General features: G+C 43.1%; 11 non-coding genes across 11 annotated transcripts; all 11 read left to right on the top strand.

Annotated features, from left to right (window-relative positions):
* The first annotated feature begins 716 nt into the window (after positions 1-716).
* Trnal-uaa (transfer RNA leucine (anticodon UAA)) lies at positions 717-799 on the top strand. Its single transcript has one exon. It is a non-coding gene; the product is annotated as a tRNA-Leu (tRNA).
* Positions 800-2,270: 1,471 nt separating this feature from the next.
* Positions 2,271-2,353, top strand: Trnal-uaa (transfer RNA leucine (anticodon UAA)). The gene has a single exon. It is a non-coding gene; the product is annotated as a tRNA-Leu (tRNA).
* A 286-nt stretch (positions 2,354-2,639) lies between these two features.
* Positions 2,640-2,722, top strand: Trnal-uaa (transfer RNA leucine (anticodon UAA)). The gene has a single exon. It is a non-coding gene; the product is annotated as a tRNA-Leu (tRNA).
* A 1,216-nt stretch (positions 2,723-3,938) lies between these two features.
* Positions 3,939-4,021, top strand: Trnal-uaa (transfer RNA leucine (anticodon UAA)). Its single transcript has one exon. It is a non-coding gene; the product is annotated as a tRNA-Leu (tRNA).
* Positions 4,022-5,500: 1,479 nt separating this feature from the next.
* On the top strand, positions 5,501-5,583 carry Trnal-uaa (transfer RNA leucine (anticodon UAA)). The gene has a single exon. It is a non-coding gene; the product is annotated as a tRNA-Leu (tRNA).
* Positions 5,584-7,061: 1,478 nt separating this feature from the next.
* Positions 7,062-7,144, top strand: Trnal-uaa (transfer RNA leucine (anticodon UAA)). The gene has a single exon. It is a non-coding gene; the product is annotated as a tRNA-Leu (tRNA).
* A 286-nt stretch (positions 7,145-7,430) lies between these two features.
* Trnal-uaa (transfer RNA leucine (anticodon UAA)) lies at positions 7,431-7,513 on the top strand. The gene has a single exon. It is a non-coding gene; the product is annotated as a tRNA-Leu (tRNA).
* Positions 7,514-8,729: 1,216 nt separating this feature from the next.
* On the top strand, positions 8,730-8,812 carry Trnal-uaa (transfer RNA leucine (anticodon UAA)). Its single transcript has one exon. It is a non-coding gene; the product is annotated as a tRNA-Leu (tRNA).
* A 1,479-nt stretch (positions 8,813-10,291) lies between these two features.
* Positions 10,292-10,374, top strand: Trnal-uaa (transfer RNA leucine (anticodon UAA)). Its single transcript has one exon. It is a non-coding gene; the product is annotated as a tRNA-Leu (tRNA).
* A 1,471-nt stretch (positions 10,375-11,845) lies between these two features.
* On the top strand, positions 11,846-11,928 carry Trnal-uaa (transfer RNA leucine (anticodon UAA)). Its single transcript has one exon. It is a non-coding gene; the product is annotated as a tRNA-Leu (tRNA).
* Positions 11,929-12,214: 286 nt separating this feature from the next.
* Trnal-uaa (transfer RNA leucine (anticodon UAA)) lies at positions 12,215-12,297 on the top strand. The gene has a single exon. It is a non-coding gene; the product is annotated as a tRNA-Leu (tRNA).
* Positions 12,298-13,170: the final 873 nt, after the last annotated feature.

Below are 13,170 nucleotides of genomic sequence, written 5' to 3'. Positions count from 1 at the left end.
CGCTGTGCCTAATACATAAACGTTTTGACTAATATTTTGACTGGTCGAGGACTATAATAGAAGATACTTGCATAAGATGCCGCGCAGGGGGAGTGAACACAAAACAACGTGGTTGAAAATCAAGCTTCTTCACCACATAGCAATCCCTGTGCCTGAAAGTAAAATATAAAAAAAGACATTAGCACGAGTGGGGTTCGAACCCACACGGACACTTGTCAATTGAGTCCAACGCCTTAACCCCTCGGCCATCGTGCTGCTGACGTTCAATGTCCCAGAAATAACGTATCTGTTTATGAAATCCAGTCAAGAGCTAATTGTTTTAGATTCTTTCATGTCTAATGACGTGGTTAATAATTAGAGACTTCATAATCTGATTAACATGTCATTTACATATTTCTGTTTCTGGCCACAGAATCCCAGGCTCAGTCTCAATAATTTGTGCATTAGCCCCAAGCCGACCACTTATTCGTGACTGGATTTGATAGGCGGAAACTGAGAGAAGGTCGTTGTGTGTGTGTGTGTGTGTGTGTCAGCGATGGTGGGGGGACAAACACAGACACAAAGACACGCATATAAATATATATACAGGACGGGCTTCCTTCAGTTTCCGTCTACCAAGGCTTTTGGTCGGCTCAAGGCTATAGTAGCCTCTAGGCTGCATGTCTGGTTTGATCTCCATAAACAGATACATTATTTCCAGAAGGTAAACCACAAGCAGCACGATGGCCGAGTGGTTAAGGCGTTGGACTTAAGTTCCAATGGACAAGTGTCCGCGTGGGTTCGAATCCCACTCGTGCTATTTCGTTTTTATTTTATTTCTAGACATACACATGAGTATGTGATTAGCGAGCTCGATTTTCATCCGCGTGGTGTCGGGTTCAGTTACACTCTGCTGCTTCTGACAAAAACAGACACAAAGACTCACACACACATACACACGCACACACACATATATATATATATATATATATACACGACAGGCTTCTTTAAGTTTCCGTCTACCAAGTCTTTGGTCGGCTTGAGGCTTTAGTAGAAGACATTTGCCGAAGTTACCACGGAATAGGACTGAACCCAGATCCGAGTGGTTTGAGAGTGGCTGAGTACCCCTGGAGAGCTTATTATTGGCTTCAAATTTTGAAACAAAGCCAGACATTGCGGTGGAGGGATTTAGTCGATCACATCGACCCCGGTACTCAACTGGTATTCATTTTATGGACGCCGAAATGATAAAAGGCAGTGTCGACCTCGGCGAAATTTGAACTCAGAATGTCGAGTCGGACGAAAACCATGGTATATATATAGGTATATATTTATGTATATCTGTTCTTGTTCCTCCCCATCGTCGCTTGACAACCGATTATGGTGTGTTTGGCGAAAGAGAACGATGGAATAAGTGCTAGGCTTATAATTTCTTCGACTAATCCCTTTTAAGGCGGTGCTCCAGTATGACAGCAGTCAAATGACTGAAACAAGTAAAACGCTAAAAGAATAAAACAACATATATGTACACACACATATATATATACACACACAAACACAGAACAAGCAGGTAAGACAGACGGGAGGACTAATAGGGAGACAGACAGAAAATAGAAAAGCCCCACCCCACTAATATTTGCAAAAGATATCGCGCAGTGGGACCGAACACGAAACAACGTGGTTGCAAATCAAGCTTCTTCACAACATAGCAATTCCTGTGCCTGAAAGTAAAATATAAAAAACGACATTAGCAGAGTGGGGTTCGAACCTAGGCTGACACTTGACCATTGTAACTTAAGTCCAACGCCTTAACCCCTCAGTCACCTTGCTGCTGACGGTCACTGTCCCAGAAATAATGTATCTGTTTATGAAATCCAGTCAAGAGCTAATTGTTTTAGATTCTTTCATGTCTAATGACGTGGTTAATAATTAGAGACTTCATAATCTGATTAACATGTCATTTACACATTTCTGTTTCTGGCCACAGAATCCCAGGCTCAGTCTCAATAATTTGTGCATTAGCCCCAAGCCGACCACTTATTCGTGACTGCATTTGATAGGCGGAAACTGAGAGAAGGTCGTTGTGTGTGTGTGTGTGTGTGTGTCAGCGATGGTGGGGGGACAAACACAGACACAAAGACACGCATATAAATATATATACAGGACGGGCTTCCTTCAGTTTCCGTCTACCAAGGCTTTTGGTCGGCTCAAGGCTATAGTAGCCTCTAGGCTGCATGTCTGGTTTGATCTCCATAAACAGATACATTATTTCCAGAAGGTAAACCACAAGCAGCACGATGGCCGAGTGGTTAAGGCGTTGGACTTAAGTTCCAATGGACAAGTGTCCGCGTGGGTTCGAACCCCACTCGTGCTATTTCGTTTTTATTTAATTTTTAGACATATAAACATGAGTATGTAAATTAGAGAGCTCGATTTTCATCCTTGCCGATAGCAAGAGACACTAGCGCAAGGTGCCAGGCAGTGAGACTAAACGTGGAGCCATGAGGTTGGAAAGTGAGATACGTAAATGAGTTGTTAATTGGTTGAGAATTGACCACTTTATTAGACATGAAAGAATTTTAAAGCATTTCCCTCTAGGCTGCATGTCTGATTTCATCTCCATAAACAGATACATTATTTCCAGAGGCTTAAGCACAAGCAGCACGATGGCCGAGTGGTTAAGGCGTTGGACTTAAGTTCCAATGGACAAGTGTCCGCGTGGGTTCGAACCCCACTCGTGCTATTTCCTTTTTATTTTACTTTTAGATATAAACAAGACTATGTGCTTAGGGAGCTCGATTTTCAACCACGTGGTATCGTGTTCTGCTGCACTTCGCTGCTTCTCGTGCATGGATCTTGTACTGTAGTCATGGATCTACGAAAGTGATAGTGAGGGGGATCTGTTCCACTGAAACCCTTCAATGCTTTTATTAATCCTTAGTTTAACTCTACATCATGTTTCATTTGTTTTCGTCCAGAATGGCCATTACAGGTCTTAATACTAGAATATATATATACTCATCCATACATAGATATGGTGGTAGTTGTCTACTCCTTATGCAACGTTTGACCACATCCTGTACCTACGCCTTAGCACCATCACGGCATCTGATGTGGGTTTTTTAACCAGACAATGTTCTGAAAAGACATCCACACAGACTGCACATCCGACGTGGACCACCAAGAGCTGCAGATAAATTCTGATCTTTGTGGATCTTAAAATGTCTTTTGATGCTTCCGTTGGATTTGCAAAACTTCTGGCAGACACTGCATTCAAAGGTCTACACGGACATAGAGACAGAATAGTTGGTGGAGGCTCGTTTTCCATGGGTTTGCAGATGAGCTTTGAGCTCAGCCAAAGCCAGGCATGGCCTGTCACAGACTGTGCCTAATACATGAAAGATTACTATCACGATTTGGGTTCGAACCCACGCGGACACTTGTCCATTGGAAATTAAGTCGAACGCCGTAACTACTCGGCCATCGTTCTGCTGGAGTCTTCGAACCCAGAAATAATGTACCTGTTCATGATATCCAGTCAAGCGCTAATTGTTTTAGAATCTTTCATGTCTAATGACGTGGTTAATAATTAGAGACTTCATAATCTGATTAACATGTCATTTACATATTTCTGTTTCTGGCCACAGAATCCCAGGCTCAGTCTCAATAATTTGTGTATTAGCCCCAAGCCGACCACTTATTCGTGACTGTATTTGATAGGCGGAAACTGAGAGAAGGTCGTTGTGTGTGTGTGTGTGTGTGTGTGTGTATGTCAGCGATGGTGGGGGGACAAACACAGACACAAAGACACGCATATAAATATATATACAGGACGGGCTTCCTTCAGTTTCCGTCTACCAAGGCTTTTGGTCGGCTCAAGGCTATAGTAGCCTCTAGGCTGCATGTCTGGTTTGATCTCCAAAAACAGATACATTATTTCCAGAAGGTAAACCACAAGCAGCACGATAGCCGAGTGGTTAAGGCGTTGGACTTAAGTTCCAACGGACAAGTGTCCGCATGGGTTCGAACCCCACTTGTGCTATTTCCTTTTTAATTTACTTTTAGATATAAACAAGACTATGTGCTTAGGGAGCTCGATTTTCAACCACCTGGTATCGTGTTCTGCTGCAGTTCGCTGCTTCTTGTGCATGGATCTTGTACTGTAGTCCTGATCTACGAAAGTGATAGTGAGGGGGATCTGTTCTACTGAAACCCTTCAATGCTTTTATTAATCCTTAGTTTAACTCTACATCATGTTTCATTTGTTTTCTTCCAGAATGGCCATTACAGGTCTTAATACTAGAATATATATATACTCATCCATACATAGATATGGTGGTAGTTGTCTACTCCTTATGCAACGTTTGACCACATCCTGTACCTACGCCTTAGCACCATCACGGCATCTGATGTGGGTTTTTTAACCAGACAATGTTCTGAAAAGACATCCACACAGACTGCAGATCCGACGTGGACCACCAAGAGCTGCAGATAAATTCTGATCTTTGTGGATCTTAAAATGTCTTTTGATGCTTCCGTTGGATTTGCAAAACTTCTGGCAGACACTGCATTCAAAGGTCTACACGGACATAGAGACAGAATAGTTGGTGGAGGCTCGTTTTCCATGGGTTTGCAGATGAGCTTTGAGCTCAGCCAAAGCCAGGCATGGCCTGTCACAGACTGTGCACGCAAAGAGGTCATTGTCATTCACCGTCGCGATGCATTCTTCCTTGAGTCCGTTTTGAGTCTTACGTGTGTTATCCTCTCCTCTTACATCCTTTCACTCCACTCCACACTTTTCCCATACATACATAGTTACATACATACATACATACATACATACATACATATATACATACATGCATACATATATACACATACACACACACACAGACACACACACGCACCCCCCACACATATATATATGTATGCATATGCATAACAAAAGAGGGGGTGTATTTCCACGGAGGAACAACTACAAAAGCACTATCCCCTAATATTTGCACTGGTCGAGGACTATAATAGAAGATACTTGCATAAGATGCCGCGCAGTGGGAGTGAACACGAAACATCGTGGTTGCAAATCAAGCTTCTTCACCACATAGCCATCCCTGTGCCTGAAAGTAAAATATAAAAAATAGCACGAGTGGGGTTCGAACCCACGCGGACACTTGTCCATTGGAACTTAAGTCCTACGTCTTAACCCCTGGCGACAGAATCCCAGGCTCAGTCTCAATAATTTGTGCATTAGCCCCAAGCCGACCACTTATTCGTGACTGCATTTGATAGGCGGAAACTGAGAGAAGGTCGTTGTGTGTGTGTGTGTGTGTGTGTCAGCGATGGTGGGGGGGACAAACACAGACACAGAGACACGCATATAAATATATATACACGACGGGCTTCCTTCAGTTTCCATCTACCAAGGCTTTTGGTCGGCTCAAGGCTATAGTAGCTTCTAGGCTGCATGTCTGGTTTGATCTCCATAAACAGATACATTATTCCCAGAAGATAAACGACAAGCAGCACGATGGCCGAGTGGTTAAGGCGTTGGACTTAAGTTCCAATGGACAAGTGTCCGCGTGGGTTCGAACCCCACTCGTGCTATTTCGATTTTATTTTATTTCTAGACATACACATGACTATGTGATTAGCGAGCTCGATTTTCATCCGCGTGGTGTCGGGCTCAGCTGCACTCCGCTGCTTCTGCCAAAAACAGACACAATGACTCACACACACATACACACGCACACACACACACATATATATATATATATATATATATACACGACAGGCTTCTTTAAGTTTCCGTCTACGAAGGCTTTGTTCGGACTGAGGCTTTAGTAGAAGACATTTGCCGAAGTTACCACGGAATAGGACTGAACCCAGATCCGAGTGGTTTGAGAGTGGCTGAGTACCCCTGGAGAGCTTATTATTGGCTTCAAATTGTGAAACAAAGCCAGACATTGCGGTGGAGGGATTTAGTCGATCACATCGACCCCGGTACTCAACTGGTATTCATTTTATGGACGCCGAAATGATAAAAGGCAGTGTCGACCTCGGCGAAATTTGAACTCAGAATGTCGAGTCGGACGAAATGCCATGGTATATATATAGGTATATATTTATGTATATCTGTTCTTGTTCCTCCCCATCGTCGCTTGACAACCGATTATGGTGTGTTTGGCGAAAGAGAATGATGGAATAAGTGCTAGGCTTATAATTTCTTCGACTAATCCCTTTTAAGGCGGTGCTCCAGTATGACAGCAGTCAAATGACTGAAACAAGTAAAACGCTAAAAGAATAAAACAACATATATGTACACACACATATATATATACACACACAAACACAGAACAAGCAGGTAAGACAGACGGGAGGACTAATAGGGAGACAGACAGAAAATAGAAAAGCCCCACCCCACTAATATTTGCAAAAGATATCGCGCAGTGGGACCGAACACGAAACAACGTGGTTGCAAATCAAGCTTCTTCACAACATAGCAATTCCTGTGCCTGAAAGTAAAATATAAAAAACGACATTAGCAGAGTGGGGTTCGAACCTAGGCTGACACTTGACCATTGTAACTTAAGTCCAACGCCTTAACCCCTCAGTCACCTTGCTGCTGACGGTCACTGTCCCAGAAATAATGTATCTGTTTATGAAATCCAGTCAAGAGCTAATTGTTTTAGATTCTTTCATGTCTAATGACGTGGTTAATAATTAGAGACTTCATAATCTGATTAACATGTCATTTACACATTTCTGTTTCTGGCCACAGAATCCCAGGCTCAGTCTCAATAATTTGTGCATTAGCCCCAAGCCGACCACTTATTCGTGACTGCATTTGATAGGCGGAAACTGAGAGAAGGTCGTTGTGTGTGTGTGTGTGTGTGTGTCAGCGATGGTGGGGGGACAAACACAGACACAAAGACACGCATATAAATATATATACAGGACGGGCTTCCTTCAGTTTCCGTCTACCAAGGCTTTTGGTCGGCTCAAGGCTATAGTAGCCTCTAGGCTGCATGTCTGGTTTGATCTCCATAAACAGATACATTATTTCCAGAAGGTAAACCACAAGCAGCACGATGGCCGAGTGGTTAAGGCGTTGGACTTAAGTTCCAATGGACAAGTGTCCGCGTGGGTTCGAACCCCACTCGTGCTATTTCGTTTTTATTTAATTTTTAGACATATAAACATGAGTATGTAAATTAGAGAGCTCGATTTTCATCCTTGCCGATAGCAAGAGACACTAGCGCAAGGTGCCAGGCAGTGAGACTAAACGTGGAGCCATGAGGTTGGAAAGTGAGATACGTAAATGAGTTGTTAATTGGTTGAGAATTGACCACTTTATTAGACATGAAAGAATTTTAAAGCATTTCCCTCTAGGCTGCATGTCTGATTTCATCTCCATAAACAGATACATTATTTCCAGAGGCTTAAGCACAAGCAGCACGATGGCCGAGTGGTTAAGGCGTTGGACTTAAGTTCCAATGGACAAGTGTCCGCGTGGGTTCGAACCCCACTCGTGCTATTTCCTTTTTATTTTACTTTTAGATATAAACAAGACTATGTGCTTAGGGAGCTCGATTTTCAACCACGTGGTATCGTGTTCTGCTGCACTTCGCTGCTTCTCGTGCATGGATCTTGTACTGTAGTCATGGATCTACGAAAGTGATAGTGAGGGGGATCTGTTCCACTGAAACCCTTCAATGCTTTTATTAATCCTTAGTTTAACTCTACATCATGTTTCATTTGTTTTCGTCCAGAATGGCCATTACAGGTCTTAATACTAGAATATATATATACTCATCCATACATAGATATGGTGGTAGTTGTCTACTCCTTATGCAACGTTTGACCACATCCTGTACCTACGCCTTAGCACCATCACGGCATCTGATGTGGGTTTTTTAACCAGACAATGTTCTGAAAAGACATCCACACAGACTGCACATCCGACGTGGACCACCAAGAGCTGCAGATAAATTCTGATCTTTGTGGATCTTAAAATGTCTTTTGATGCTTCCGTTGGATTTGCAAAACTTCTGGCAGACACTGCATTCAAAGGTCTACACGGACATAGAGACAGAATAGTTGGTGGAGGCTCGTTTTCCATGGGTTTGCAGATGAGCTTTGAGCTCAGCCAAAGCCAGGCATGGCCTGTCACAGACTGTGCCTAATACATGAAAGATTACTATCACGATTTGGGTTCGAACCCACGCGGACACTTGTCCATTGGAAATTAAGTCGAACGCCGTAACTACTCGGCCATCGTTCTGCTGGAGTCTTCGAACCCAGAAATAATGTACCTGTTCATGATATCCAGTCAAGCGCTAATTGTTTTAGAATCTTTCATGTCTAATGACGTGGTTAATAATTAGAGACTTCATAATCTGATTAACATGTCATTTACATATTTCTGTTTCTGGCCACAGAATCCCAGGCTCAGTCTCAATAATTTGTGTATTAGCCCCAAGCCGACCACTTATTCGTGACTGTATTTGATAGGCGGAAACTGAGAGAAGGTCGTTGTGTGTGTGTGTGTGTGTGTGTGTGTATGTCAGCGATGGTGGGGGGACAAACACAGACACAAAGACACGCATATAAATATATATACAGGACGGGCTTCCTTCAGTTTCCGTCTACCAAGGCTTTTGGTCGGCTCAAGGCTATAGTAGCCTCTAGGCTGCATGTCTGGTTTGATCTCCAAAAACAGATACATTATTTCCAGAAGGTAAACCACAAGCAGCACGATAGCCGAGTGGTTAAGGCGTTGGACTTAAGTTCCAACGGACAAGTGTCCGCATGGGTTCGAACCCCACTTGTGCTATTTCCTTTTTAATTTACTTTTAGATATAAACAAGACTATGTGCTTAGGGAGCTCGATTTTCAACCACCTGGTATCGTGTTCTGCTGCAGTTCGCTGCTTCTTGTGCATGGATCTTGTACTGTAGTCCTGATCTACGAAAGTGATAGTGAGGGGGATCTGTTCTACTGAAACCCTTCAATGCTTTTATTAATCCTTAGTTTAACTCTACATCATGTTTCATTTGTTTTCTTCCAGAATGGCCATTACAGGTCTTAATACTAGAATATATATATACTCATCCATACATAGATATGGTGGTAGTTGTCTACTCCTTATGCAACGTTTGACCACATCCTGTACCTACGCCTTAGCACCATCACGGCATCTGATGTGGGTTTTTTAACCAGACAATGTTCTGAAAAGACATCCACACAGACTGCAGATCCGACGTGGACCACCAAGAGCTGCAGATAAATTCTGATCTTTGTGGATCTTAAAATGTCTTTTGATGCTTCCGTTGGATTTGCAAAACTTCTGGCAGACACTGCATTCAAAGGTCTACACGGACATAGAGACAGAATAGTTGGTGGAGGCTCGTTTTCCATGGGTTTGCAGATGAGCTTTGAGCTCAGCCAAAGCCAGGCATGGCCTGTCACAGACTGTGCACGCAAAGAGGTCATTGTCATTCACCGTCGCGATGCATTCTTCCTTGAGTCCGTTTTGAGTCTTACGTGTGTTATCCTCTCCTCTTACATCCTTTCACTCCACTCCACACTTTTCCCATACATACATAGTTACATACATACATACATACATACATACATACATATATACATACATGCATACATATATACACATACACACACACACAGACACACACACGCACCCCCCACACATATATATATGTATGCATATGCATAACAAAAGAGGGGGTGTATTTCCACGGAGGAACAACTACAAAAGCACTATCCCCTAATATTTGCACTGGTCGAGGACTATAATAGAAGATACTTGCATAAGATGCCGCGCAGTGGGAGTGAACACGAAACATCGTGGTTGCAAATCAAGCTTCTTCACCACATAGCCATCCCTGTGCCTGAAAGTAAAATATAAAAAATAGCACGAGTGGGGTTCGAACCCACGCGGACACTTGTCCATTGGAACTTAAGTCCTACGTCTTAACCCCTGGCGACAGAATCCCAGGCTCAGTCTCAATAATTTGTGCATTAGCCCCAAGCCGACCACTTATTCGTGACTGCATTTGATAGGCGGAAACTGAGAGAAGGTCGTTGTGTGTGTGTGTGTGTGTGTGTCAGCGATGGTGGGGGGGACAAACACAGACACAGAGACACGCATATAAATATATATACACGACGGGCTTCCTTCAGTTTCCATCTACCAAGGCTTTTGGTCGGCTCAAGGCTATAGTAGCTTCTAGGCTGCATGTCTGGTTTGATCTCCATAAACAGATACATTATTCCCAGAAGATAAACGACAAGCAGCACGATGGCTGAGTGGTTAAGGCGTTGGACTTAAGTTCCAATGGACAAGTGTCCGCGTGGGTTCGAACCCCACTCGTGCTATTTCGATTTTATTTTATTTCTAGACATACACATGACTATGTGATTAGCGAGCTCGATTTTCATCCGCGTGGTGTCGGGCTCAGCTGCACTCCGCTGCTTCTGCCAAAAACAGACACAATGACTCACACACACATACACACGCACACACACACACATATATATATATATATATATATATACACGACAGGCTTCTTTAAGTTTCCGTCTACGAAGGCTTTGTTCGGACTGAGGCTTTAGTAGAAGACATTTGCCGAAGTTACCACGGAATAGGACTGAACCCAGATCCGAGTGGTTTGAGAGTGGCTGAGTACCGCTGGAGAGCTTATTATTGGCTTCAAATTGTGAAACAAAGCCAGACATTGCGGTGGAGGGATTTAGTCGATCACATCGACCCCGGTACTCAACTGGTATTCATTTTATGGACGCCGAAATGATAAAAGGCAGTGTCGACCTCGGCGAAATTTGAACTCAGAATGTCGAGTCGGACGAAATGCCATGGTATATATATAGGTATATATTTATGTATATCTGTTCTTGTTCCTCCCCATCGTCGCTTGACAACCGATTATGGTGTGTTTGGCGAAAGAGAATGATGGAATAAGTGCTAGGCTTATAATTTCTTCGACTAATCCCTTTTAAGGCGGTGCTCCAGTATGACAGCAGTCAAATGACTGAAACAAGTAAAACGCTAAAAGAATAAAACAACATATATGTACACACACATATATATATACACACACAAACACAGAACAAGCAGGTAAGACAGACGGGAGGACTAATAGGGAGACAGACAGAAAATAGAAAAGCCCCACCCCACTAATATTTGCAAAAGATATCGCGCAGTGGGACCGAACACGAAACAACGTGGTTGCAAATCAAGCTTCTTCAGCACATAGCCATCGCTGTGCCTAATACATAAAAGATTACTAACACGAGTGGGGTTCGAACCCATGCGGACACTTGTCCATTGGAAATTAAGTCGAACGCCGTAACTACTCGGACATCGTTCTGCTGGAGTCTTCGAACCCAGAAAGAATGTATCTGTTCATGATATCCAGTCAAGCGCTAATTGTTTTAGAATCTTTCATGTCTAATGACGTGGTTAATAATTAGAGACTTCATAATCTGATTAACATGTCATTTACATATTTCTGTTTCTGGCCACAGAATTCCAGGCTCAGTCTCAATAATTTGTGCATTAGCCCCAAGCCGACCACTTATTCGTGACTGGATTTGATAGGCGGAAACTGAGAGAAGGTCGTTGTGTGTGTGTGTGTGTGTGTGTCAGCGATGGTGGGGGGACAAACACAGACACAAAGACACGCATATAAATATATATACAGGACGGGCTTCCTTCAGTTTCCGTCTACCAAGGCTTTTGGTCGGCTCAAGGCTATAGTAGCCTCTAGGCTGCATGTCTGGTTTGATCTCCATAAACAGATACATTATTTCCAGAAGGTAAACCACAAGCAGCACGATGGCCGAGTGGTTAAGGCGTTGGACTTAAGTTCCAATGGACAAGTGTCCGCGTGGGTTCGAACCCCACTCGTGCTATTTCGTTTTTATTTAATTTTTAGACATATAAACATGAGTATGTAAATTAGAGAGCTCGATTTTCATCCTTGCCGATAGCAAGAGACACTAGCGCAAGGTGCCAGGCAGTGAGACTAAACGTGGAGCCATGAGGTTGGAAAGTGAGATACGTAAATGAGTTGTTAATTGGTTGAGAATTGACCACTTTATTAGACATGAAAGAATTTTAAAGCATTTCCCTCTAGGCTGCATGTCTGATTTCATCTCCATAAACAGATACATTATTTCCAGAGGCTTAAGCACAAGCAGCACGATGGCCGAGTGGTTAAGGCGTTGGACTTAAGTTCCAATGGACAAGTGTCCGCGTGGGTTCGAACCCCACTCGTGCTATTTCCTTTTTATTTTACTTTTAGATATAAACAAGACTATGTGCTTAGGGAGCTCGATTTTCAACCACGTGGTATCGTGTTCTGCTGCACTTCGCTGCTTCTCGTGCATGGATCTTGTACTGTAGTCATGGATCTACGAAAGTGATAGTGAGGGGGATCTGTTCTACTGAAACCCTTCAATGCTTTTATTAATCCTTAGTTTAACTCTACATCATGTTTCATTTGTTTTCGTCCAGAATGGCCATTACAGGTCTTAATACTAGAATATATATATACTCATCCATACATAGATATGGTGGTAGTTGTCTACTCCTTATGCAACGTTTGACCACATCCTGTACCTACGCCTTAGCACCATCACGGCATCTGATGTGGGTTTTTTAACCAGACAATGTTCTGAAAAGACATCCACACAGACTGCACATCCGACGTGGACCACCAAGAGCTGCAGATAAATTCTGATCTTTGTGGATCTTAAAATGTCTTTTGATGCTTCCGTTGGATTTGCAAAACTTCTGGCAGACACTGCATTCAAAGGTCTACACGGACATAGAGACAGAATAGTTGGTGGAGGCTCGTTTTCCATGGGTTTGCAGATGAGCTTTGAGCTCAGCCAAAGCCAGGCATGGCCTGTCACAGACTGTGCACGCAAAAAGGTCATTGTCATTCACCGTCGCGATGCATTCTTCCTTGGGTCCGTTTTGAGTCTTACGTGTGTTATCCTCTCCTCTTACATGCTTTCACTCCACTCCACACTTTTCCCATACATACATACTTACATACATACATACATATATACATACACGCATACATATATACACATACACACAGACACACACACGCACGCACACACACACACACACCCACATCCACA

This window comes from Octopus bimaculoides, chromosome 4 (assembly GCF_046866305.1).
Source record: "Octopus bimaculoides isolate indiv1 chromosome 4, ASM4686630v1, whole genome shotgun sequence".
Classification (NCBI taxonomy): domain Eukaryota; kingdom Metazoa; phylum Mollusca; class Cephalopoda; order Octopoda; family Octopodidae; genus Octopus; species Octopus bimaculoides.
The sequence above is the reverse complement of the archived record's forward strand: the minus strand, read 5'-3'. Positions and strand labels throughout refer to the sequence as shown.